Source organism: Cimex lectularius, unplaced genomic scaffold (genome assembly GCF_000648675.2).
Source record: "Cimex lectularius strain Harlan isolate CLEC.00 unplaced genomic scaffold, Clec_2.1 scaffold117, whole genome shotgun sequence".
Taxonomy (NCBI): Eukaryota; Metazoa; Arthropoda; class Insecta; order Hemiptera; family Cimicidae; genus Cimex; species Cimex lectularius.
Window position 1 is genome coordinate 1,216,568 of NW_019392706.1, and position 13,965 is coordinate 1,230,532.

The 13,965-nt window shown below is 32.0% G+C and overlaps 1 protein-coding gene and 1 long non-coding RNA gene across 2 annotated transcripts in view; both read right to left on the reverse strand.

Moving 5' to 3' along the window:
* Positions 1 to 13,965, reverse strand: part of LOC106666648 (trichohyalin) — a 158,903-nt gene that overhangs the window by 115,550 nt on the left and 29,388 nt on the right. The window lies entirely within an intron of this gene.
* On the reverse strand, positions 10,748 to 11,694 carry LOC112126695. The gene is made up of 2 exons (XR_002910148.1): positions 11,544 to 11,694; positions 10,748 to 11,460 (listed from the first exon to the last, which is right to left on the reverse strand). It is a non-coding gene; the product is annotated as an uncharacterized LOC112126695 (long non-coding RNA).

Consider the following 13,965-nt stretch of genomic DNA (forward strand, 5'->3'; position numbering starts at 1 on the left):
TCGAGGATTTACAGGGTAGCGACCGATTCCTCATTACAAAACGCATACTTACCAAGAACAACGTATTTCAAAAGAACATCCATCTGAAAAATAAATAAACATAAATGGACTATGTATTGATAAAGTAACTCGACAACATGAAAGTTATATTAGAAAGAATACTTTGTTATTGTTGGATGTGGCCCTTTCATAAATAAAACATATGTGTAATGAAGAGCAAACATACCAATGATTGAACTACACTTGTCGAAATGAGATTAAAAGAAAATAGGGTAAAAGCCATGACCACATTCTTGTGCGATACAATTCCATACTTTTATCTAGTTTTAACATTTGACAGAGAGAGAGAGAAAGAGAGAGAGAGAAGGAGAGAGAAAGAGAGATAGAGAAGGAGAGAGAAAGAGAGAGAGTGTGAGAGAGAAAGAGAAAGAAAGAGAAAGAGAGAGAAAGAGATAGAGAGTGAGAGAGAGAGAACATTTTGTAAATGCAATCGTAAATTATAAAAAGAAGCATTGACGAATCAAGTACGACCTTTACATGTCAACGTTATTTCCTGTTGAAATATGAAATACATTTAACACTTACCAATACATTTTTGTAGAAATAAATTTAAAATATAAAAAACAAGTTGCATCAACCAGTCTGGTAGCCCCTTACATGTCAACGTTGTTTCCTATTGAAATATGTGAAGTATTTTACAATAAACCAAGGAAACGCTTTAGAACCGTAATATCATATAAAAAGAACGTCACATGGACGCGACAGGTAAGTCTTTAAATAGTAAGCTTGATTCCTGTTGAGATGTGTAATACATTTTATAATTTAAAAAAAAAAACACAATTTTTGTAGACGCATTAGTAAATTTTAAAAAAGTCGCACCGAAAAAGCAAGTAAGCCTGTAAATGGCATACATTTAATAATTACCAACAAAATATTGTGGAAGCACTACTAAAATATTTAAAAACGTCGCATCTGCAAGTCACATGCCAATCGTGTTTCCTGTTGAAATAATAACGTAGTTTACATATAACCAACAAAACTTTTGTACTGGCGCGTAAAAAATTTCAAAAAATTAATAATAAATTTTAAAAAATCGAGAAATCAAATAAATCCTTACATGCCAACGTTGATTCCTGTTGAAATATGTAAAGTATTCCACAATTAACCAACACGTTTGTAGAGGTACATTTTCAATTTTAAAAAATTATTAATCGCCGAATCAAGGGAACCGTCACATGCAAACCTTCATTCCTGTTGAAAGAAAAAAATATATATATAATAAAATAAAAAAAATAAAACGGAAGCACCGATGAATATATCGACAGATTACGTACCAACCGTGTTTCCTGTTGAAATATATAACTTATTTTACTTATAAGTTATGACTAACAAAATATTTTTACTGGCGCTTTTTTAAATACACATCGGCCAATAAAATAACTGAAAATATGTAGCCTATTTTACGACTAACCAACAAAACATTCGTTGAAGTACTTTTTAAATAAAACCAAAAAACTTTTGAAGAAGCATTACTAATATATGTGAAAACATCGCATTATCCAGTTTTGCGGGTCGTCCTGTGCCAACCTTCTTTCCTGTTGACATATGTAATAAATAAAATTCAAAAATACATTAAAATGTTTATAAAAAATAAAACGGAGACAATGAATCTATTGGGTGTTTACATGTCAACCTTGTTTCCAGTTGAAATATATAACGTTTTTCACATTTAAATAACAAAACTTTCGTAGAGGCACTACTAAAATAATACATAAAAAGGAAGCATCGATGAATGGGTGTTTACATGTCAACCTTGTTTCCTGTTGATATATAAAATAAATAAAATACAAAAATACATTAAAATTTCTGCTGCAAGCACCGCTAAAATAAAAAATAATACCGAGACACCGATGAACCTACTCAGTGTTTACATGCCAACCTGTTTAAATATATAACGTTTCTCACTTATAAATAACAAAACTTTCGTAGAGGCACTACTAAAATAATAAATAAAAAGGAAGTACAGTAGAACCACTAGTAAAATGTAAAAAAAGCACCTCGTATAGACGATTAATGTAAGTCAAAGCAAAATTGATCCCTGTTAAATATGTAAAACGTTTCCATTTTACCAGCAAATTTTTGAAGAATCATTACTAAAATATGTAAAAACGTCGCATCGTCCAGTTTTGCGGGTCGTTCTGTGCCAACCTTCTTTCCTGTTGAAATATGTAATAAATAAAATACAAAAATACATTCAAATGTTTATACAAAATAAAACCGAGACAACAATGAATCTACTGGGTGTTTACATGTCAACCTTGTTTCCTGTTGAAATATACAACGTTTTTCACATTTAAATAACAAAACTTTCCTAGAGGCACTACTAAAATAGTAAATAAAAAGGAAGTACAGTAGAACCACTAGTAAAGTGTAAAAAATGCACCTCGCATAGACGATTGATGTAAGTGAAAGCAAAATTGATCCCTCTTAAAATATGTAAAACGTTTCCATTTTACTAGAAAATTTTAGCATTAGTAAAATATGTAAAAACATCGCATTGTCCAGTTTTGCGAGTCGTTCTGTGCCAACTTTCTTTCCTGTTGAAATATGTAACATATTTAACAATTAACAAATAAAACATGTAAGTCAAAACAACCTGGATTCCTGTTAAAATGCGTAATACGTTTCCATTTTCCCAACAAATTTTTGAAGAAGCCTTACCAAAATATGTAAAAATGTCGCATTGTCCAGTTTTGCGGGTCGTTCCGTGCCAACGTAGCTTTCTGTTAAAATATGTAATACGTTTCCATTTTCCCAACAAATTTTTGAAGAAGCCTTACCAAAATATGTAAAAATGTCGCATTGTCCAGTTTTGCGGGTCGTTCCGTGACAACCTAGATTTCTGTTAAAATATGTAATACGTTTCCATTTTGCTAGAAAATTTTGGAAGAAGAATTACTAAAATATGTAAAGACGTCGCACTGGCCAGTTTTGCGGGTCGTTCCGTGCTAACCTTCTTTCCTGTTGAAATATGTAACATATTTTACAATTAACCAACAAAGCACTGCTAAAATTAAAAATAAAACCGGGACAACAATGAATCTATTGAATGTTTACATGCCATCCTTGTTTTCTATTGAAATATATAACGGTTTTCACATTTAAATTTCAAAAAAACTTTCGTAGAGGCACTACTGAAATAATAAATAAAAAGGAAGCATCGATGAATCAAGTAGGTCCTTACATGCCAACCTTATTTCCTGTAGGGATATGTAACACAATTTACAATATACAAAACATTGATAATTCCCTCAACTAATAGAATAAACAAAATTGACGCAAAGATGATTCACGTAAATTCTTACACGCCTCCTTGTTTAATCTTAAATTATGTAACACATTTTACAATAAACAAACAAAATTTTTGTAGACGAATTCGTAAGTTTTAAAAAATGTCTCTGCAAAAGCAGTAAGCCTGTAAATGACAACTTTGTTTCTTGTTGAAATATGTAATAAATATTCCAGTTACCAACAAAATTTTTGTACGTTTTTAATTAATGTTTGTGCATTGATGACGCTCTAATAGTTCATAAGTCTACAAATTTCTTCGTATCTGTGTAAATATATTTTACATATGTGAGTAATATCTAGTTTGATTTCTTTTGTGACGTGTATGAAACCTCTTTTTTAGTTCATTTGAATATCGGCCGAATTTTCAATATGTTTTGGTTCATATCATGTTAATCTGTCTTATTTTGAATGCAACTTTTTATAGCAGAAACTTTTGTATTTAAATGAATGTTATCATATTTCTCTGTTTTTTTTTATTAGAATGTTTTCGTTTTCAGTTTAATACTGCTCTCCCTTTTAAATATTCTTGGTTTTTCTTTTTTTCCTGTCTTTCTGGATAGTTAGGGGCTCTATTCAACGTCCGGCAACGAACCCAAACATTTTCTAATATAAATTGAGAAATAATTTTATACATTTGTCCAGGCGTTTGTTTTTGTGTTTATGTTTGTAATATTTTAAATGACACTTTTTTCTTATAGTTTTTACTGCACATTTATCCATTTATCTCGCTGTACAAAATCTTGAATCATATTAATTTCTTCTTCTTTTTTTTGTGCGACCCAGTCGTTCATACTACAGCACTGGTTAGTATAGCAGCTTTCGAAAGCTCTTTTTTGTAGTTCATTTGTGCATCGATCATATTTTTAAAACATTTTGGTTCTTATCACATTTATTTGTTTTCTTTTTTTCAGGATTTTTTGGTTCATACTTCCTTTTAATAGGCATTGAGCACAAAAGCTGTCTTGGATCAATGATTATAAAATAAATTCGTATCTTTGTCCAGACCACTTCAGCTCGAGTGTAATCTTATTTTTAATACGTTCGGTATTATTTGGAAGGCAACTTATTGTTCCATAAACATTTGTGTGTGAATTAATCATACCTTATTTTTCATGCCTCATTCAATAGTACGTACTACAGCTGTGGTTAATATTGTCATATGAATACCGATAACATCTGGAAACCTTATTGGTTCACAACACGTTTATTTGTTTTCTTTCTTTAATTCATGGTTCTTATATCTGTAATATTTTAATTACAAATTTTTGTCTCATATTTTTTGTTCCCAATCATGGATACATAGTACATTTGCACTTTTTTTAATTTAAACGTTCGTGCTTCGGTAGTGTCTAGTAAAGTTGGTTTTGTGACATGTAAGAAACCACTTTTTAATTTGTTTTTTTACCACACTTCTAAAACGTTTTGATTCATATCACTGTTATTTGTTACCTTAATTTCAGGATTCTTTAGTTCAACGCTTGTCCGAATTTTCAACGACTACAAATATTTTTGAGGAAATTAAACAATTTTACTTTTGTCAATTTAATTTTTGAATATCACGTTTGTCTCATAATTTTTTGTTATTGTTTGTCCATTGATCATACTCTAATATCTGGATTATTTCCACTGTTTAGTATAGTTGCTTTCATGGCATGTACAAAAACAGTTATAGCTCATTTGAATGCTGATCGTCTGTTATACTTTTTTCTTTTATATCACACGTATTACTTAAGGAGTATGTCACTCATTTCAGGACTTAATCTATAAAATCTTCAAAGACACACCACTAATATTAATTTAAAATATATTCAACAATAAGTCAACATTCAACCACTTTTGATGATTGCTATGTAGATGACACGTTTCACCACTTCTAAATTTTTGTTCCTCATCATATGTATTTGCTTCTTTCCCTGTTATTTTTAATCGTCTACTTTTTTCATTTGTTCATTGATCACTATCCTCAAAGGCATAAATCATATCACTTTTTTAAAATTCAATTGTACATACTTCGGTAGTGTCTATTATTGTTGGTTTTGTGGCATGTATGAAACTTATCTCTTTGTAAATTTGAATATTGATCACACTTTTAAAACTCTTTGGATTACATCACAGATATTTGTTTCCTTTATTTCAGGATTATCTACTTCTGGAAAGGTTTGAATATTTGTTGTCAGTATTTGTTGTGTTTGTTTTAGTGTTTAATGTGTTGGTATATTTCGGCCTGATTCAGTGCACTGTCGAAAATAAATCTTAATAAATCAGATATTCGATTTGTTAAACGATCATCCATTTAGTAAAACTAACCAACCAGCGTTTTCTTCTTTCCTTCTGAATTCTGTAAACAAAAAACTACTACACCTGGTTACAATGGGTTTCGCTCTGGTGGTTGGGTAGTCCAATCAACAGCATTAAATATCAAACACTTACGCCTCATTACTGCGCCATGGTACGTTGGAAATGTGTTGCATAGACGTAGGGAAAATACGTCTATTGCATTTCTTAAAAACCCTTCCTTGGCGTCATGTCTCTGGCATCCTCGTAGACGAAGACTCAAACTGGAGTGAACAGTCAACATAATTTCTTCTCTGAGAAAATGATAAGTAGAGACTTTTATCTATGATGCAAGGAATTTTTATACTACACATTAATATAATTTAAAATAAGCACAAATTGTAAAATGTAAAAAGTAATAAATAATTTTGTCAAAATTGAAGAGGAATTATGTAGAAGTAATGCAAATCTAGAATGCATAATTATAATACAAAAAATAACAATTTTATTCTTTTAGCAGCGCGTAATATTGGGCAGAATGAATGCTCTGGGAGAAATAGGCATGGAGAACAAGTTGTTGTGGTCACATAACAAATAGGACAATACGGTAACGAATTGGCTTTGAGACTAGCTAGTAAGTGGTCTTCATCACGACCAGGAGTGAAACCCGTACCATGTAGTAAACCACTAAACAGAATGGGAGGCATGTACCTAAATACTACAGACCTGCTTAATCGAAGGATCAATGCCGGTTTGTTAAGTGGACAATTACCGTCTAAATAGGCATTTTGAAATACATGGAGTGACTGAAAACAACGTTGTTCCAAGAAGAAAAGGAAACATCAGTAAATATTATGTGTTACTATGAGATCCTAGTGAAGAAAAGGTAAGTAAACAGAGCTGAGGAAGAGCCACTAATAAAAAGCCTGAGGGCACATAACGAGCTACAACTCATGTTGGAAGGAGAACAATAGTTCTAAATGGACCCAGCGCTTAAGGTTTTATAGCCAATCAAACAAATTTATCTGTCGATATTGAACTTTTAAAATTTGTCTTTTGTGGATTTTGGATATGACAGGACAAAAAAACGAACTCGTAGAAAAATTAAATTAGAGAGTTTATGAGTTTTACAAATATGGTGGTACTTCCGTAATAGAGGAAAATGAGAGGTCTTCGTTGATTAAGACGTCGCAATCATAAATATATCTTTACAGAGACAAAATACAAAAGAAAATTCCAAGTAAAAGATTTTTCTTTTTACTGCTAGTTTATAAAAATGTTGACTTTTTCCCCTGAAAATGATGAAATAAGCTGTTTTTTAACGTGGTTTTCTTCCTAGGATATAGCCTGGTTATGTACAACGTATACTTTTAACCATCATATTTAATAATGCTTGTTCGTACAATAACTTTTGCGTTCATTTTTTTCTTGACATTTCATGGTCAAATCTAAATGTATTATGTAAATAGTCTATTGAACAGTTGATCCAACAATAATTGATTATGCTGTAATTTCCTATAAAATTTCCTCAAAATTTCTGCCTAAACCTGGCCTTTCATAGTATCATCGAAAAACGTTAGGACGGATTTGTTTGAATATTTGTTTGAAATATTCACTACTGATGTTGGTTAATGATTGATCAGTAATGTTGTGGCGTTCAATGATCCATCACTAAATGTATTATAAATGTAGCTTCACCGGAGAATAAAACGAAAAAAATTCCGATTCGACCTTTGCGCAATCCATGGTGTTAGGATAAATTGTAGAAATGAAACCCGAATTTGCTTGCTCTGGATTACACCAGTCGTCGAGAGTATATTTCTAATAATGGGGATTATTGTTCAATTTATGACGCAAATATCGCAATATTTATGCGCAATATTCATGGACCAAATCAAATTTTCGTCCAAAGAAACCTTGTGGTATCTTGTGGCAAGGATGAGCCCGAAAGGGAGATGACCATGAAATACTATTAGCATGAAAAACAAGTCCTTCAAAAAATTATATACATTTCTAGGCTATTTTGTTCCTAAATCAATTCTTTATATAATCACTTTTAAAATGTAATAGTCAAAGGTATAGGTTATACATTATGTGAAACAAAACCACTGTTCTTTAAAGGCTCATTTTATAATTTTTATGTCACACAATTAGCATAGTTCTTAAACTAGAAATAAAAATAAAAATCTTTTGTTGTTTTTCTTGTGGGATATTTTTGCAATCAGGGCGTCTTGGATACTAAACCCGTAAGACTTGTTAGTCGTGAAGAAATGTTGGTCACGCACGCCGTTCGGGCAAACTTGTAACTATAAATTAATTAATCGAATAGCACATCAACTATTCGTTTATATTATAAATAATGAGAAATTTGTAAGACGAAAATTTAAACATAAATACTGATAATAAATCAGACCTTGTGGTCATATAATAAACTCATTCTGAGAGCATACTTTTGGGTTTTGTTTGCTATCTGTCCCAGTTTCCTTTTACTCCTTGCACTGATAAGAAATGTTTCCAGCTTGTTTACTTTTCTCTGCAATACTTTGTTCTTTTATTATAAATTTAATTTAGATCAACAAAAAATTAATTTTCGGTAGTGGTTGAACATGTCTGCAAAGTACACATTTTTTAAATTATTATTGATGTTTCCTAACTATTCAACTAATTTATTATAATATGTATATTAATTGTCGTCAGACCAGGTCCTACCGAGAACTCTACCCTTGCAGGAACTAGCATCCTTGCTACACTTGTCACACGATCAGCTGGTTGCTAAACACAGGGAGGGAAATGTGACTAAGAAGTGAATGCAATGAAACAAATGCGATTTGTACGACCTTCCAGCGATCTCGATATCATTGAATTGGGGAATCCACTACAAGATAGTTTATTACATATTTGGGCAGCGTATCAGTGACTGGTATAACATATGATGGAATTTAAATTATAGTGTAAAAAAATTATTGCAGTTCAAAACAAACTGAAAAATTTCTAGCACGTAGTTAATAAGTAATACAAGTAATAACAGAAGTAATATTCTGCGTATTGTCGTTTACAATCAATACTTTATTCTAATCACGCAAATTAATTAACAAATCCAATAGTCTAATTTATTTACAAACTCTTAAAATGAAAAAAATATATAAATCCCTGTTTTATTTTGATTAAAAACAACTAGTCCTTAGAAAAAAGGACTCTAATTATGCTACTTTACTGTGTGAGTGTTTTTTATCCTCTCGCGTTTGTATTGAAACCTAAAAGAAAAAACATCGATTTTCTAAATTTCAAAAAAATGATATTTTAAGAAGCACGAACTAATTGTATGCTTTCTCTTTTGCGGCAATATAAATCGAATAAGTAACTTTTGCCTTGAATTTCAATATGATTAGAAAAGATTAGATATTTGATCTAAATTATTTATTTTATACTCAACCTATTTTATTCATATACAAACGGCTAAAATAAAGGAAGTATCTCGAGTTGAAAATACTTCAAAGTTTTCCCAGGTCTATTACCATTTTCTAAATACTTAATTTATTAACTGTGACAACAATTTTTTTCCAATATTAGAACGCCTCAATTTGTACGAATTAATTATCGAAATACACAAAAAGTGTTGTAAAAATACAAGTATTTTACAGTGAGGAGACCGAGTTGACCTGTTAGAGCATTTGACTTGTATTTGCCACAGTAGCGTTCTGGGATCAAACCCTGGCACAGCCCATTTTTTATTGAGAATAGTATAAAAAACCTATAGAATTATGGTTTGCGCCCTAGTCTGCAACATACAATGGGCAGTTGGACGATAACCTTCCTGTATAAAAGAAATTACTTTACTTTTAGGACTTCATAAGCCGAGTGGTTACATCGTCCGAATCGTATTTGCCACACTACCGGAGTTCTGGGTTCAAATCCTGGCACATTCCAATTGATTTTTAATAGATCACGATTCCCTAGTTTTCGTGGTCCGCTTGACCAATTGATCATAATATAAAAACAGTCTGGTGTAACGGTTCTGACCTTTCGTTTGTAACAGCCAATTAATTAGAAGTTTAGTCCTCCTGTAAGGATTAACTAAACTTGGAGGACTAAACTTCCAATTAATTGGGTGTTACAGACGAAAGGTCAGAACCGTTATACCAGAATGTTTTTATATTATGATCAATTGGTCAAGCGGACCACGAAAACTAGGGAATTGTGATCTATTAAAAATCAATTGGGATGTGCCAGGATTTGAACCCAGAACACCGGTAGTGTGGCAAACACGAATCAAACATAACTTTGGACTTTTCGTATTACTTATCCTCTACGTCATTATCTGACGAGGACTTAACCTGTCTGGATAAGCAACATGAAATGGTAGTAATAGTATTTAACCTTTACCGAGGCCATCAAAAGAAGGGTGCAATACGAAATCAACCTAACAAACAGCTCATGCAAAAAAGAAGGGTTGTCAATAAAATTATCGTGGTTTCCTTAACCGAGAAAAGGGAACCAGGAAAATACCTCTATATTGATCTCAATGGAGCTGTAACTAGTGAAAGTCTATATTGACCCAAGACGCTGGTAGATGTAAACTCCTTTGTGGGAAAAGCTGGACTAAATTTAACTAGTTCCATGTGGTTTGTTCGACGATTACAGCTGATCCTAAGTACTATCCGGAGGTTAGCGTACGCATTACATGTCCAATGAGAAAGACCACCACTACCACTGTTGCCTTGAAAGTTCTTTTGAATTCATTATAAATCTCACAAGCCATAGTCAAATGCAGGGTAATGCTTCAATGTCCTACCAGCAAAAAAAGTGCATTTAAACCTCGGGGACATTTGGCGGACAATGTTGTGAGAATGCTTACTACTGAGAGAGGAACAGCCAAGGCCTAAAAACACAAATGAGTCTTCTTAAACTTGGGATCGGATCGAAAGCCATAAGTTTAATCGCTCAAGACAATGATGTACCGATCGTACAATATCTTGGTGCATAAGGTGGTATTGAGGCCAGCTTCTAATAACCAAACCCAGGTTAGTACTACTGCAAGATGAAAGGTGTGGAATGTCGCATAATATTAAAAAGCTAAGAAAATATAATTCTGTCTTTCATTTTTTATGCCTATTCATCTGTGTTCGTTCATACAAGTAATGGAATGAAAATTTTTCAGCAACGAAAAAAATTACTCGTAAGAAGTTATGGCTCCATCTATTGGGGGTTTAATGTCAGCGATGTTTTCGATATAATAATCTGTTCTCGTTATTATTTTTTGTGATAGTGTAATTTTGAGTCCATAATTTTTTACAGTGCAAAGATGTGAAATTTTATCCTCGGATCCATATTTGTAAGCTTACAAAGCTTAAATTATCTCACTTCATTAATGTTTAGAGGAATGTCCCGTATTACCTCTAACAATAAACATTTCTGGTTTGATTTAAAAGTAGATACTTTATTTTTTATCTAATCTAAAGATCATCAGCACAACCCTTTTACGATTATAATCAAATTGCATAAAAATATTAAGTTGTCCCCCTAAAACCCCTACTGGAAACTAACTGTTCACCAAATTCTTTGCTTTTCATCAACCAGAAGTCTTAAGGCTGAGGAGATCTTTGTACAAAACTTTAAAACAGGTTTTCTCAGTGCTCTATCTTTTTTAAAACGTTACAAATCAATGTTATCTCATTTACTTTGGAAATAAAGTGTTTGTACTATTTTAAACGTTAATAAATATTATTAGTTTGAATATGTAGAATAAACATCACCTCACCTATAGCAAATTCGCTTATTCTTCTATTTCATCTATCTTACCGTCTTGTTCATTCTCGACTGTTTTCTCAGCAAGATCTGAAATATTACTGCGTTCATTTATCTATACGTGAAGAGGTTTTTCTGTTTTCATAATAATACAATTTAGTTCTAAAATCTACCAGATTTGGAAAGGATTTTCCTTTTCTGTCTCTTGTGGTCTTTCCATAGCTTTGTTATTTTGCATTCCTCGACTGAATGTTTCAGAATTTTTTTGTACATAGTTCATGGGATTTTTTCCAAGACAAAAGTTACATGAAAATATAAATCTGGAAAATCCTGAAAAAAAAAATTTTGTCGAAAATTTTTACATAACCTATACAAATTTGTCGAAAGAAAAAAAGGTGCAATGGTTTGTTAAAATTGCGATCCTCTCTAACTTTCTTATTTGTAATATAATTAATTATACGTACATCTCAACTTGGGTTGTTCGAGAAGTTCACTGACGTTGTAGCACATCTATAGAAGATTAGATTGAAGAAAAATACAAAATAGTCAAGAAAATTTGAACTCATTATTACCTGAATATACACCAGTAAGTCGAACAAAAAATCGAACATCTTAGATTTATCTGTGTTGTACAAATTTCGAATGAAGAGTTGTATGGAAGCTATAAAGAAATCATGAGTATATGGGGACATGAAGAAATGTACGCAGCGAATATTTATTTGTAAATTACAATGTTCAATTGGAAAGCATTTATACACCTGCAATATAAATAAATAAAAACATTTTATGTGTTTATTTTGTATTTTTGTGTGTACTAAAAATCCAAAGGTAAAAATTTTCAACAGCTACAAAATAATTACCATACCGTATTTTCTTCTTAAAGAACTGGCAAGATACTTACAATTCCAGTTTTTTCAATGTGTCCCCCAAGTTTCTGTAAAAACTTTCTAAAATCTTTCTCCGAATAATTTGTAGTTATTTCCTTCGAGTGAAGAACAGAGACGAATTTCTTGACAAAGCGTACTATGACGAATATTAAAGATCTTCGTTGTCATTACATACCTATTCGATGTTTTTCATCTTCTTTGCAGTGTTTCACTGGATTCGTATTATTCACAATAAGATATGTAAACGTTTCAAACTCAAAAAATGTTTAATATATTGAAACATTCTGTCAGCTGATATGAAATTAACATTATGTATGAGCTGTGTACAAAATGTGTTATGTTCTGGGTAGAGTTTCACGTGGTTGTCGTGTGTTTGGATTTGGAAAATTTATACTTCATTCAAAAACTCCGCTACAATTATTAACTCGATCCTGCGAAAATAACGAAATTTTTGGTTGTACCCATCTTAGTGGATAACAAGTGAAAATCAAATAAAATCAATTTGTCCATATTGTTTTGTTTTAATTTTAAAAGAAATTCCTGCAAAAATAAACAATGTATGTATATATCTCTAAAAACAATAAAAGAAGGTTCAAATTCACGAGTACGTTCTCGATTAACAGTGAAAAACATCTAGAACACATTGTTTTCAAATATCATAAGACATAATACAAAATGTAATATCTTGTGAAGTTTTTCTTTCACTGTTGGACGTGTGTTTTGTGTTGTGTTCAACATTATTGACATCGGTTACATAAACATTTGCCAGTTATCAAAAATTGCTCTTGTTGAGTGCAATATGTATGATTATAATTTCATTTGAGATTTCGTGTTGGTTTACTTAACCAATATGAGAAAGTCCACTTGTTCACCCCTTACCTGAAACAAAAAGTAAATGTTCATAATTTCAAAACGTGAATATCATTGTTGGGGATAAAAACTATATTACTACCATACAAAAGTGTGTCTAAGCGAATCTGCTCATTTCGAATGAGTCGACCTATCCACAGCCGCCGCAACCATTCTCGAATAAACTCAACACGACCAGAAAAAATGTAGCGATCACATGAGAAGTATACGCGGGTTGAAACGGTATATCCGACAAAAAATGCATTTTTAATAGATTTGGTCCCATGAGATCCAACCTTTAGAAGATTATTATCTATACTAAAACTTTTTTTTTCATTTTATAGATCAGTTCAATCAAGAACAAAAGCTATTAGCATAACAGAAAAAGAAAAGCATAGAAGAATATGTATCGGGGCTAAAAAAAAAAAAAAGGAAGTGCCACCGATGCAGATATTGGAAAACGTAAAACTGATAGCGGGGAAGACAAAAATCCAACAATACTAGCACTAAAATCGACTGATAAAAACACCACGGATATGAAGGAGGTGGCCGATGCGCTCGTTCAACACTACGAAGATTTTTCGAGCGATCGGTCATACACAGAATGGTTCCATACAGAAAACCGCAGAATGGAACAGCTTGCACTAGACTTTACCAGCGACAACGAGGAAGAATATACCGACCAATAACGATGGTTGAACTAGAACAAACCTTAGACGGTCTAAAAAATAAAGCTCTTGGCAATAACGGCGTGCCTAACGCGATGCTCCGCCACTTCCCAGAGGTGGCTAGGCGTCGCATCTTAGAGTTATTTAATAACATTTGTGGCGCCGGAAAATACTCAGAGCAATAGAAAGAA